Source organism: Myotis nattereri (assembly GCF_964212035.1).
Source record: "Myotis nattereri genome assembly, chromosome: 5".
Taxonomy (NCBI): Eukaryota; Metazoa; Chordata; class Mammalia; order Chiroptera; family Vespertilionidae; genus Myotis; species Myotis nattereri.
This window is the reverse complement of record NC_138080.1, coordinates 102226061-102238702: the sequence shown is the minus strand read 5'-3', so window position 1 is coordinate 102238702 and position 12642 is coordinate 102226061. Positions and strand designations below refer to the sequence as shown.

Below are 12642 nucleotides of genomic sequence, written 5' to 3'. Positions count from 1 at the left end.
CCCAGTGGGGGCTGGCTTCCCTTAGCATGGCCCCACCTGCCTTTTTCAGGATTTGACGCTCAGTTCTACCTATGAGTCACTTCATGCGATGCCGACTGGCCCAGCTGCAGGCACTGCCAGGGCCACTCACTCCTCTACCAGCCATGAGGGCCCCTAGGCTGAGAGGACACAGTATCTGTGTTTGTAGATTGTGGCAACTCATGGGTCAGACTCCACAGACAAGCATCAAGTAGATGAAGACAGAGAGGACCCAAACACAGCACCTTAAAATAAGGAGCAAAGAGGAAGACAGCTACATGATGGGATTCTCCTTTTTTTTAAAAAAAAAAAAATTTTAAATTGATTTTAGAGAGAGGAAGGGAAATGGATGGAGAGATAGAAACACTGATGAGAGAGAAACATCAATCAGCTGCCTCCTGCCGGTCCCCTGCTGGGGATTGAGCCTGCAACCCGGGCATGTGCTCTGCCCAGGAATCGAACCGTGACCTCTTGGTTCATGGGCCCACGCTCAACCACTGAGCAACACCAGGCAGGCCACGATGGAATTCTTGATTCTTTCATCACATGACCTCTTGCAGAAGTAGAAAAAGTAATTGTCAAAAGTGAGAAAACATTATTATTTTTTTCTGGGCACCTGCTATGTGTCAGGTATAATGGCAAATGCTGACATGTTATCTCACTTCATCCTCCCAGAAATGCTATTCTCATCCCCATTTCTCTGGAGAACAGTGGCTGTAGAGATGTTAAGTAGCGCAGCCAGTGCCATTGACCACGGTTGGTGGCCAAGCAAGGACTTGAACTTGGACTCACTCAAGTTTTCCAAGAACACGGCTGTAGCTGCCAGCATCGCTGGCGGCTGGCCTGGTGTGGAGGTGTCCTCACATGCCTCTGAGCAGAGACGGGGGAGGAAGGCAGAGCTCAGAAGTGTGAGGGTCAGACTTTAGCAGAAGTGGATGGGGCACCCAAGGATGGGTGTTGGCTGTTCCTTTTGCCAACCTCCTAACTCCTCCTGGTGTTCCAGCCACACTGCTCGTGCCTCTCTTCCAGGAACATGCAAAGCACATTGCCCTCAGGGCCTTTGCACAAGTGAATGCCTCTTGCCTGGCCTGCTCTTCCTCCCCATCTTCATACAGCGGCCTGCTTCTTGCCAGTCCTGACCTGCCTAAACATCACGACCTCAGAAAGGACATCCCTGGCCACCCGTTCTAAACATCTCTATCACTTCTCCTTTTCCCATTCTCCGTCAAATCTCATCCCTCTCCAAAAAAAGTCACTTGTCTCCTAAGTTACAGTCCACATCCCTCTTCTTGAATGAATGAAAAACATCTAGGCCCAAAGGAAATAACACCCAAAGAGAAGTCTATACCATTATAGCGGAGTTTTGGTGATACAACTACCGGGAGGACATGACCTCTTTAGGAAATGCTTTTAGGAGATTTCAGTAAATACTGTGCAGTGTTCCTGTATTTTTGTTTACTAGTTGCTCAGGTGACACAACGAGGTAACATTTAATAAGCCCCGGGCACTGTTCTAAGTGATTCACGTGTGCTCCCTTCTCTAATGCTTACAATAGCCCCACTGAATATGCATCATTATCCCCACTCTGCATATGAGGAAGCTGAGACAGGACAGGGTTGAATCCAAGTTCAAGGTCTCGCTTGGCCACCAACTGTGGTCCATGGCACTGGCTATGCTACTTAACGACTCTAGCAGCCTTTATTCTCTCCAGAGAAATGGGGATTAGAATAGCGTTTCTGGGAGGATGAAGTGAGATCACAGATGTCAGGAGTCGGTCAGTGGTGGCACTTGGGTAACACCTCCCTCAGGAAGCCGTCCTAAGATCCCACACCAGTTAGGCCCGGTGACCTATTTTTATGCTCTTAAACCTCCTGTACCCAACTCTTTAGTGACAGTAATAGCTAACAAGTGATGCATTAATTGTGCCCCAACAGGAACAGCCTCTGTAGATGATACATGCATTGGCTCCAAGACATGTACAATAGCACAGAGCTAGCATGCTGTCCACCTTCTCCCATCCCACAAGAGCTGTGCTGGGGCTAGGCATGGCTGGATGCATTGTGCCTGGTGCCCTAGCACCTGGCCACCTCCCACATTTATAAAAGGATGGAGAGGAGACAGGAATCTCTGGGCTGAGTCAGAAGCCCCCGATCTTCGTGATCTGGATTAGAGGCTTCAGGAGGACCAGCTGAAAGTCAGTCTTCCTATCACCCCTGGTTTCAGCCCGAGGCCTTGCCTTCTCCCTGCAGAGACCGCGGGTTGCTAAGCTACCTGTGAGTGAGCTGTAAGGGCTGTGAACCAGTCAGATGGATTGACTGATCTCCATAGGGTGCTTTCTATTTGCTGGGCATTATCTCATTTATTCTCACAACAACCTGATGGGCTGTGGTCCTTATTTTACGGATGGCAAAACTGAATGCAGAGACTCATCACAGACATACAACGTAGCACAGATAAGATTCAAATTCAGCCCAGGCTTATTCGAGAGCTAGCTCTTATCTCTCTCCCAATACTGCATCTCACGGCTCAACGATGCTGCTGCCATCCTCACTCCACTCGCCAGGTCCGCATCTCCTCAAAGGCAGAGCTGATGACTTTCGTCTCTGCATCCTTCTTCAATGAATATTTGTTGCATGCATGCATGGACTGATTTTATATTTCATCTTCCCACAAGGCCATGCCCCCATCACGCTACCTTTTGATTCAAGCCAGGAGAAGAGTGGAAGGTATTGCTCTGAAGACCAAGTGAGAAACAGTGTCGGGATCCTGGTGAACATCTCAAGGCTGTTCCAAGATGTGCCGAAGCTCTACTACGAGGCCAGAAGAATGGAGGTCAACCTCTCAGTGCCTCGCCGATGTGATTTCCTATTTACTGCATGTTCTCATCTTTGTCTTTAGCCAATGGCTTATCTAAAAGGTCATGTTTGGTTCCTCGACCTCCCAAGGTCAACAGGAGGGTCTTATTGTGGGCTGGTTGTGAACATGAATTAAATGTATCCCCGAGGAGAGGGAGCAAATGGGGAATGTGTCCAGTCGATGAATGATTTCCCGAGGACTACAGAGGGACAGATCCCAGGCACTGGTCGGTTTCTCCCAAAGCCTGGCCTGACCTTTCATCAGACAACAGTGTGACCTTGGGCAAGTTTATGTCAACTCCCTGAGTCTCTGCTCTCTCATCCTCAGGATGAGGATAAGAGAATTACCCACCTCTGAGGGTCACGGTGAGTCTGGCCCAGTTCATGGTAAGCATGCTCACTGTGAGCTATTCTTATGGGTATTATTATTATTGATATAAAAGCCTGACATATTATAACTCCTTTGAGCTAGCAATTTCATTCTTAAGAATTCATCATAAGGAAATTATTTAAAAATACACAAAAGTATACCTGCAAGGATGTTTACTGTAGAATGATTACAGTGTTGATAAGAGTTGGTTAAAAAAATTTAAATCTACACAATGAATTATTTTTGAGGCATTTAAAATGAGTTCCTGGAAGAATACTCAGATTTAAAAAGATGTTCCCTCCTTATTATTAAGCAGGATAAAAACAGTATGCATGCTATGATCCTGTATTTATAAAAATGATTGCAATATGTGAACAGAAAACTGGAAAATATACTAAATATGTTAATGCTTTCTATTTTTCCTAACATCACCATATATTGCTTTTATGAGGAAAACACAAATAAAAGTTAACTTAAAAAACAATTGAAATTTGTTGTTTTGTTTTGTTTGGGGGCTTATGGGGCTTGCATTATGGATGCTTTGAAAAACATGCAAATAATAGCTTATATCATTTCTGCATGCCAGCATGGTTTTGAGTGCTTTCTACAGATGACTTCATTTACATCTTACTGCAATGCTGTGAATGTATAATTGTATTATCCCCATTTTACAGCTGAGGTAACTGAGGCCCAGAGAGGCTGCCTGACTTGTCCAAGGTCACACAGCTTGGAGGTACTGGAAGTTGAAATTTGAGGCCAGACAGTCTGGACTGGCCCACACTCTTATGTCTAAGCTTGTTTGTATCTGAAGAGCAGCACAGGCATTCCACAGAATGTTTATTTAAACTTTATCTCATTTTGTATATTTATATATCTTAAAAATATATTTAAATCTCCACACTGACTTGGTATGTACAATAAGATCTAGTTATCTGAGGATATTTGGAATTAGTTAAAAGGACACTTAAAATGAATGTGTTTTTTTTTTTAACCAATGAGAAAATGATTGATGAGGACTTTATCTTGAAAAATAGAACTAATTATGAAACTTAAAAAAAATCTCATATTTAGGAAAATTCAGGCTATATCTGCAACTACACTCCAATTGTCAGAGCAAACACCGAGTTTTCATACACTCACAGAAATGTGACACCCAACATTTTATTGTCTCTCAGCTTTATCGATTGCAAAACACATCCTGTTTTCAGAGATGTCAGAAGACCAGCCTCACGCGCACTCACACGCATCTCAGAATCGATGAACCACTAGAGAACAATACAGCATCCCTCCGGCTTGACTGGCCCAACACACTCAGGAGTCCGTCTGTAAGCATATTGGATGCTTTCCTCAAACTTTCCATGGCTGCTCTTTACCTGATCACAATCTCCCCCTTGGAGGTGCCTCCTGTCTCCTCGGTTCCTTCCCTCCGTTGCAGTATTTAATGGTGCTTCCTCGGCCAGACCCACATTCACCCAGGCTCCCCCTGGCCCATTAAGGCAGACCCCAGACCTCCAGCATCCCTTACACGGGACTGCAATTCCCGTTTGGGGCCCGAGTGGCCATTGTATTTCATCAGTGACCATGTCTACGCTGCACTGAGGATGCTCCTGGGAACACCGCCCACAGAGAGGAGACAAAAGACGCGCCTGACTGCCATGTCCACTACACACCAGCTCTGTGACCCTAAACTGTCTCGGTTCTTTCCTGTGTCAAGTGGGGCTGCCTCCCTCCCAGGGTTGTTGTGAGGATCAGCTAAGGTTACTCGTGTGAGAACAGTCCTCGGCACGTCGGAGCCCTCCAGCGATGCTGCCTGTGATCACCATGGCTAGCCCCACCTGGGGAGGGACTTCTGCCTGGAGAGCATCTCCTATGAGTGATCAGATGATGAATGGGCATTTGTGACTTACAATAACTTTTGCTTCCCTAGGGAACAGCCTTCCTGAGAGGGCCTTCCGTGAACATTTCACAGCCAGTACTTGCTGTGAAGATCCTGGAGTAACCCTTTACCTCACATTTTCCATTGTGGGTTTGAACTCCATTACCTCTGCTGCGTATTTGGAAGTTCCAAGCACTGGTCTCTGAATGCTCGTGGATGTGTATCTGCTCAGAGTTGTATAAGCTCCTGCTCTGGTGAACCCTGTTCAACCAAGTGCCAGGCAGGGCAGGGGTACAAGGTCATGGCAGGACATTAAGCCAGGAATGCAATTTCCAATGAACATGTGACATCTCCCATAATGACAATTTTTAAAAATAAAGGGTTTCAAAGCTGATTTTAGAAAAGTTTGGGGGTGCGACTTCTCTACTTGTGTATATAAGGCAAGAAAGTAGTTGTTAGATATTTGAAGTGATTTAATCTTCAAGCAATCATTTCCTGTCCCCCCCCCCCCCCAAAGTGTGGATCAACTTAATTGAAGAGTAGCCAGAGTCTTTTACAAAAGACAATTAAGAAAAAAAAACTGCTGCTTGCAACTACTTGCAGACATTCATTGTGATTTTTCTCAAAACTGCAAACAAAACGAAGCGCATAAATGAAATGAATATAGAGATCACGTCATCCTCTATAGTCTCTCAACGCTTGTTTTGCTCAAAACAGACTTAAGCTTGTCACAGATTTGCTTTTCTTAAAGAGACAGCAATTACTAAAATGAAGAAAAGTGCAAAGACTATGGTAGAAAATACCCATATTTCAGCTACTCAAATGAATAAACCTTAACATTTTGTCACATTTACTTTCAGTCTTTGTGAGTGCAGTTGTGGGAGATGGAAGGGAGCTCGCCTTACCTTAAATGCTTTATTACAAATAAAACAACTACTTTTCAAACCTAATTCTCAGTCCTGTTCTCCTCACCTATTCCTAGAGGTGACCACCATAGTTTAGTGTCTCTCTCTCTCTCTCTCTCTCTCTCTCTCTCTCTCTCTCTCTCTCTCTTCCCCCCATATATAATGAACATACATATACAGAGATTAACATTATAGTAACAAATATGGGTTTAGACTATAAAATATACAGCTGTCACTTTATCCACTTATATATGGGGTTCTATATAAGATTTCATTAGAAGATAAAGGTCTTTGCCCAGAAATTTTGCAAAGTGCTTAACTACAGTACCTCTGAGACTCTGCTCTGTCTACAAGGTGATTGGGTGCTGCCCCCTCTGACTTATTTATGCGTTTTGTTTCTGTCTTTCTCCCCGAGCATGACCCTCTGGAAAAGCATTCACAGTGTCCTCCCTGCGCCTCTGTCAAGACCGGTCTCTTGAAAGACTCGAGCCTCCCCTGAGATTCCTCCTTAGCTCTCCATGGTGGCTGCCCCGGAGGGTACCCACCCACTGGAGTGGCAGCTTCGCTTCCTGTGCTGATGCCACCAGGTAATCAGACAGGCCCTTGAGAAAGAGCTTTCAGAAAGCATGTTTGGTCCAACACAGAAGAATCCAAGATTCTCTTGGTTTCACAAACTCTTTCTCCACACACAGTGCAAGGACTTTGGAAAGGGAGGTCTGCAGACATACCTGTCAAACATGCCTCCTTCAAAGTGAAATGCAATTGCTCTGGGAGCTGCCCGTGCAGCCCGGGTGTTCCCTCCACAGCAGGCTCACAGCCCACAGTCCCCTGGAAGGATGAGGTCCAGGGACAGCCCATCTGCCTGGTGAACGGGCATGGGGAGGGTGCAAAGAGGGTGGTGCAGTAACAGAACCAGGACATGACAGAACCAGGACGCTCAGGAACTCGGGTGATTCTGGCCCAGGGACCTGGTTAGTGCCGCCTCTAATGGAAACGTGTGCAATTTACTTCTTTGGCAAGCAAGACAGGAACAAGGAAGAAGAGAATTTCTTGTCAAATAAGTTTTCAAGCTGGAGCGGGATACCCTGAGGTGGCCAAAGGTGACACCACTCATCGCCATCTACAAATTCAGTTTTAAAAAGGGCCACTGAGGGGAATTCATCAGCCCCTGATGAGGACAAATGGGAATGTTTGATCTTCATCCACACATGCCGGAGCTGCCATATTTGCATTTAGTGGGTGTGATCATGGGGCAATCTGTGGTCTTTTAAATAGCTCCCTGCTGTCATTTTTTACTGTGTGGCTAGTTTTGCTTCCCAGTCCACAGACGCATCCCAGTGGAAAGCGCTCGGGTCAACAGCGGTCCCCTTCCGTGCTCCTGCCTTTCAATCCCCAGTCCCACCCTCCAATCAACCCCCTGCAGCTGGAAGGCCTCTGGAAGTCACTGGGCTCCTGGCTCCATCCGTTGGAGAGATGAAATAGGCATTGGTAATATTTGCTAAACAGGACTGTGGAGAAGGCGAAGTCTCGGCAGGGCTCCCAAGCGGGGATGATGTCTTGTTGTCTGGGGCTAATCATGAACCTAATTTGCCGATTATTGACTTGTTCTCGCAGAGGATTGCACTTGGCTTGACACGCCCGCCGCAATCAGGGAGTAACTGCCAGATGGCTTGCTCTCTGCCTTAACTACCGGATCCTGACTCGCAGCCGCGGCCTCTGAGGCGTACTGGGTGCCTCGCACTCGAGCTGGGTCAGGTTCTGATTCCTTTGGAAAGTCTGATGTTTCCTCTCTAGAACTGGGCTGAGCAAATCTGACATGGTATGTAGGATTGCAAAGATCTGGCAAGATGTGCCAGGCTTCCTTACACACACCACTCCCATAAAGAATTCAAGCCAGTAGGTTCTGACTGGCTTAGGTCAACTCTCTATTTTTGGGGTGTGGGTCTTAACAAAAGCAATGCAGGCTATCAAAAGGCTGCATTTAAAAGACAACATAACATCTACCTTTCAATCTGACAAAGGGTAAACAATGATAATACCCAGTTTATGCACCAGATCAAGTAAATCAAATGGGTATTTCCTCACTGCTGGTGGCAGGGACTTTCAGAAGGGCAATCTGACCATTCATGTAAGATCCTTAAGGGTTGCTTTCCAGAAAAGAATGAAGGGTGCTCACAAAGACTAGCCAGGAGGATGGGCATCCCAACATTTTACTGTAAGTGATCAGGGCTTTTCATGGACATATCTGGTGTTCCCCCAACCAGGGGCATCACAGGATTCTACTTCCTGCCCCACTGAAGTTAGGATGACTTGCTTTGGTCCATAGGAGAGGGGCTTAAATGACATGTGTCACTCCCAAGCAGAATTCTTAGGGGTAAGTGGACAATTCACCACCTTCTCCTTTTTTTTTTTTTTTTTTCCTGCTGAGAAATAGTCCTGTGTCTGGTAGTGGAGGTTCCATAGGCTTATGTCCTTGAATGAGGTTGACATTGAGCAAAGCCCAGTGCCACCCAAGACGAGCATGTGAAGTAGGGTTTCCTAACCTCAGCACGTTTGACTTTTGGGGGCAGATAATTCTTTGTTGTGAAGAGCTGTCCTGTGAGTGTTTAGCAGCATCCCCAGTCTCTACCCACCCAGTCTCCACCCATCCACCTCTTCCCAGGGTGACAACCCACCACAGTCCCAGACACCGCCAAATGTCGCCAGGGTGGGGTGAATGTGCCCCTGGTTGGGAACCACTGTTCTGAATAGAAAAGAAATAACCTCTGTCGTTTTAAGCCACTCCAATTCTGAGGTATTTTTTCCCCCTGAAAATATGTTTTATTATATCAAAAATTCTATCTAAATATTTGGCAAAAGGGGACTGCTTCAAATTATATTTTCACATTCTTCCTTTTGTTTTTAATTTTTTTCTTGAATGAAAACAGTTTGTTCTTCAATAAGAAGCAATAAAACTGGAAAGTTAATTTTATTTTAAATAGCTATGTTTACACAATCACCTATTTCTATTCAGTATTTGCTAGGGCCACACAGAATTTCTTAGTACAGTGATATCTTGCATATTTTCTATCTATATAAAAGCCTAAGTGACCATTGCAACTGAGCGGACAACCGAACAGGCTGTGTGGGGCGACCTGGCCGGCAGGGGTGTTAGTGAGGGGCGACCAAATGACCAAGCAGCAGGCTGTGTGAGGCGACCAGGCTGGCACAGGGGTCAGTTGGGGGCAACCAGGCTGGTGGGGGGGCAATTGGGGGCAATCAGGCCAGCAGGCAGAGGCAGTTAGGGGTGATCAGGCCAGCAGGTGGTCAGTGAGGGGTGATCAGGCAGGCAGGCAGGCAGGTAAGCAGTTAGGAGCCAGAGGTCCAGGATTGTGAGAGGGACATCCCCCAGGGGTCCTGGATTGGAGAGGGTGCAGGCTGGGCTGAGGGGACCCTCTCCCTCTCCCCCCATGCATGAATTTCATGCACCGGGCCTCTAGTATCTTTATATTGTGTTTTAGTTTACCAAATGTTTTCTTATCTTACCTTTATTATTACAATACTGTGAGGCAGGTCACACAGGTAGATAAGAAATCTGAGGCTAAAAGTGGTTAAGGGACATGTCCAAGGTCACCGGCTTAATACGTAGCTGGGCCTCCATTCTCAGTTCTCCCTTTACTCCAGGACTTTCTCCCCTCTGCCACAGTGCCTCTATCACAGCTTCTCGCCACTTTCCAAAAGTCAACTGGGACAGACTCTGATTCCTGGGAAATTTCAGCAGGCAAGAAAGGATTCTCTCTGTACTTAATATCCTTGGACATGGATACTAAACCTTGTAGGCTCTTGGTCAGAGCCTACAAGGTTTATTATTTTATTAATACTCAATAAAATTTAAGCATAGCCATTACCTGCAACACAGCCAATAGAATTTCATATTCTTTCCCCTCCCCACCTTTTTCTGTCTTTCCAGCTCATATGAGTCACCTTGGCTAGACTGCCAATCCCCATAGAACTTATGTTCCTTGATAGGATATGCCAATAGAAATGAGAAATTCTATAATGAGTTAGTCACCTATCCCTGCAAGGAGCTAAGTACCGTCTCCTGGAGGAAATGGAGCCCATCAAAAGGACGTGAATGCATGTAATGACAGTGAACGGGTGTGAGAATGTGTAGGGAGTCGTATTTTCCCTTCCTTTCCTTTTTAAAAGGAGCGCCCCTATATTGTACCTGTCTTGTTCATTTCTAAGCATCTGCACTGTGTCTCGCTTACTTGACCCTCCAACGCACACTAAATTTCCAAATTGGCAGCTGGACTGAAACCCTTCAAGCACATCAGCCCATGCCTATTCATTTCTCTTCCCCTGAAATGTTCCTGGGAGTAGAGCTATTTTGAGAGGACGACCACCGGAACTATCACTGGGTTGGCAGGAGATGGACAGTGTGGTGTAGCCACAAAAGCAGAAAAGACACTGTCGCTGAGGATTTGAGTCTTGACTGTCAGCACAGCATGGAACCTGGGGAGAGTCTGTTTGCCCACTGTCCACAATCACGCAGTCCCAGAGAGTTACCTACCCGATTTCCAGGATCACCGGCTTTTCTGTTGCTCAGAGGATGCAAAGGAAGGGGGATAATGGTTCTGGAAACAATGCTGGGAAGAAGCGAGTTTTCCCAGCAAGCTCCCTGCATCCAACTGGCTGAGAGGAAAGCTATGCTCAACTGTACCCAGAGGCATGCTCACACTTGCTTGACGAATGCCAAAAGGGCAGATTTCACCACTGCAAATCCTTCACTATGCTGCAATAGGAGCAATGGCACCTGAAGGTCAAGGAGACCACCTCACAACTGGCAGAACTTCTCAGAACAGCACTCTGCCATGTGCCTTCCCGGAAGTCACAGAAATGCCTCTGGGACTCCTCTCAGCTGAATTCCTCTTTCTCTGGATGAGAAGCTCTTGGAAAAAAAATTGTGCTTTTGGTATTAGGAGTTCTGCTTGGCCAGGGCTACGTTAACACATCTCTGGGTAATCAGTGCCTAGACCAGTAAATATTTTTCTGTGTGGATGGATGCTTGTTCTATTGACAACCACTTTCTATACTGGTACCCACAGCATGGCCCTCCCTGCTCAGAAAGGAAAGAGTCCCTTACACCGATCATTTCAGGCTGTAAAAATGGGATTGCTAATAAGTTTCATCTTAAGAGTCAACACTGGTTGATCATTAGTGGCTGCCTTAGGGATCCTGTTGGAGAGACCTGTACTGAGTTCAGTGAGGAAAACGTACAGTCATCGATTAGCAATGCCTGCCATGTACTAAATATGAAGAAATAGTGCCCTCTTGCTTTAGTTTTGCTAATGGGTTTACGGTAAAGCTTTCAATTCTTCCAACTGACTTTTCTAGATGAATACCTTTCCAACACATTTTAAAGTCATCTTTGACTGGATGGAATACTCCTGGAATATTTCCCTAATGTACTTCCTTATGGACTTGCTGGCGTTGAAAGCAAATGAGGCGGGAAACCTCAATGATGGTTTCCTCTGGATATACAATTCTTACTGGAAAAGAAAACCAAGCTAGTTGGGTGTTAATTTATCCCAATTGGTATGTATAGTACAATCCCTACAGGGTCAAATTAAAGGAGGGGTGAGAGGAGGAACAATGAAATCCATCATGTAATCCAATCTCTTCGTTCCCATCACTGGGAATAAGGCCACTTTCACAGAGTCCAAGACTTCCCAAGGAGCTCAGTTCAGGGAAGAACAGGAAGTCTCAGAGAAACAGCTGCTGAATTTTGTCGCTCTTTTCACTAGGGGTGCCTCCTAGTGAAATTTTAACAAAGTAATCTAATAACCAGAACACCTGAACATTAAGTACCCAAGGATTCACCCCCAGGTCTAGCTGAATTTTGTCGCTCTTTTCACTAGGGGTGCCTCCTAGTGAAATTTTAACAAAGTAATCTAATAACCAGAACACCTGAACATTAAGTACCCAAGGATTCACCCCCAGGTCTAGCAAAGCTGACTTCATCAGGTAGGGATGTTACTGTTTTTTTGAGATATAGTTCACATAACATAAATCTCACTATTTTATAGTTTGGTAGTTTTTAGACTATTCGCCATGCTGTGCAACCATCACGATCTAATTTCAGAGCTTTTATATCACTCCCCAAAGAGACGCCATACCTACTAGCAGTCAGTCCAATTCTACCCTCTCCTGCCCCTGGCAATCACTAGTCTCCTTTCTGCCTCTGTGGACTTACCTATTCTGGGCAATATAACTGGAATCATAGAATACGTGGCCCGGTGTATGTGGCTTCTTTCACTTAGCAAGATGCTTTTAAGGTTCCTCCATGTCCTAGCTATAACGACACTTTATTCCTTTTTATATTTGAATAATATTTCACTGTTCGGATATGTTGCATTTTGTTTATCCATTCGTCAGTCAAGGACATTTGGATGGTTTCCACTTGGGGGTTATACCAAATAATGCTGCTATGACATTCGTGTGTATGTTTTTATGAGAAATGATGTTCTCAATTCTCTGTGGGTACATACCTAGAGGTAGAATTCCTGGGTCATATGGTAATTCTACGTGTAACTTTTTGAAGAACTGTCAAACTCTTTTCCACGGTGGCTGCACCAT

At 45.5% G+C, this 12642-nt stretch overlaps 1 protein-coding gene across 3 annotated transcripts in view; it reads right to left on the bottom strand.

Annotated features, from left to right (window-relative positions):
- Nucleotides 1-12642, bottom strand: part of TENM2 (teneurin transmembrane protein 2) — a gene marked incomplete at its 5' end in the record, with an annotated part of 1189887 nt that overhangs the window by 163555 nt on the left and 1013690 nt on the right. The window lies entirely within an intron of this gene.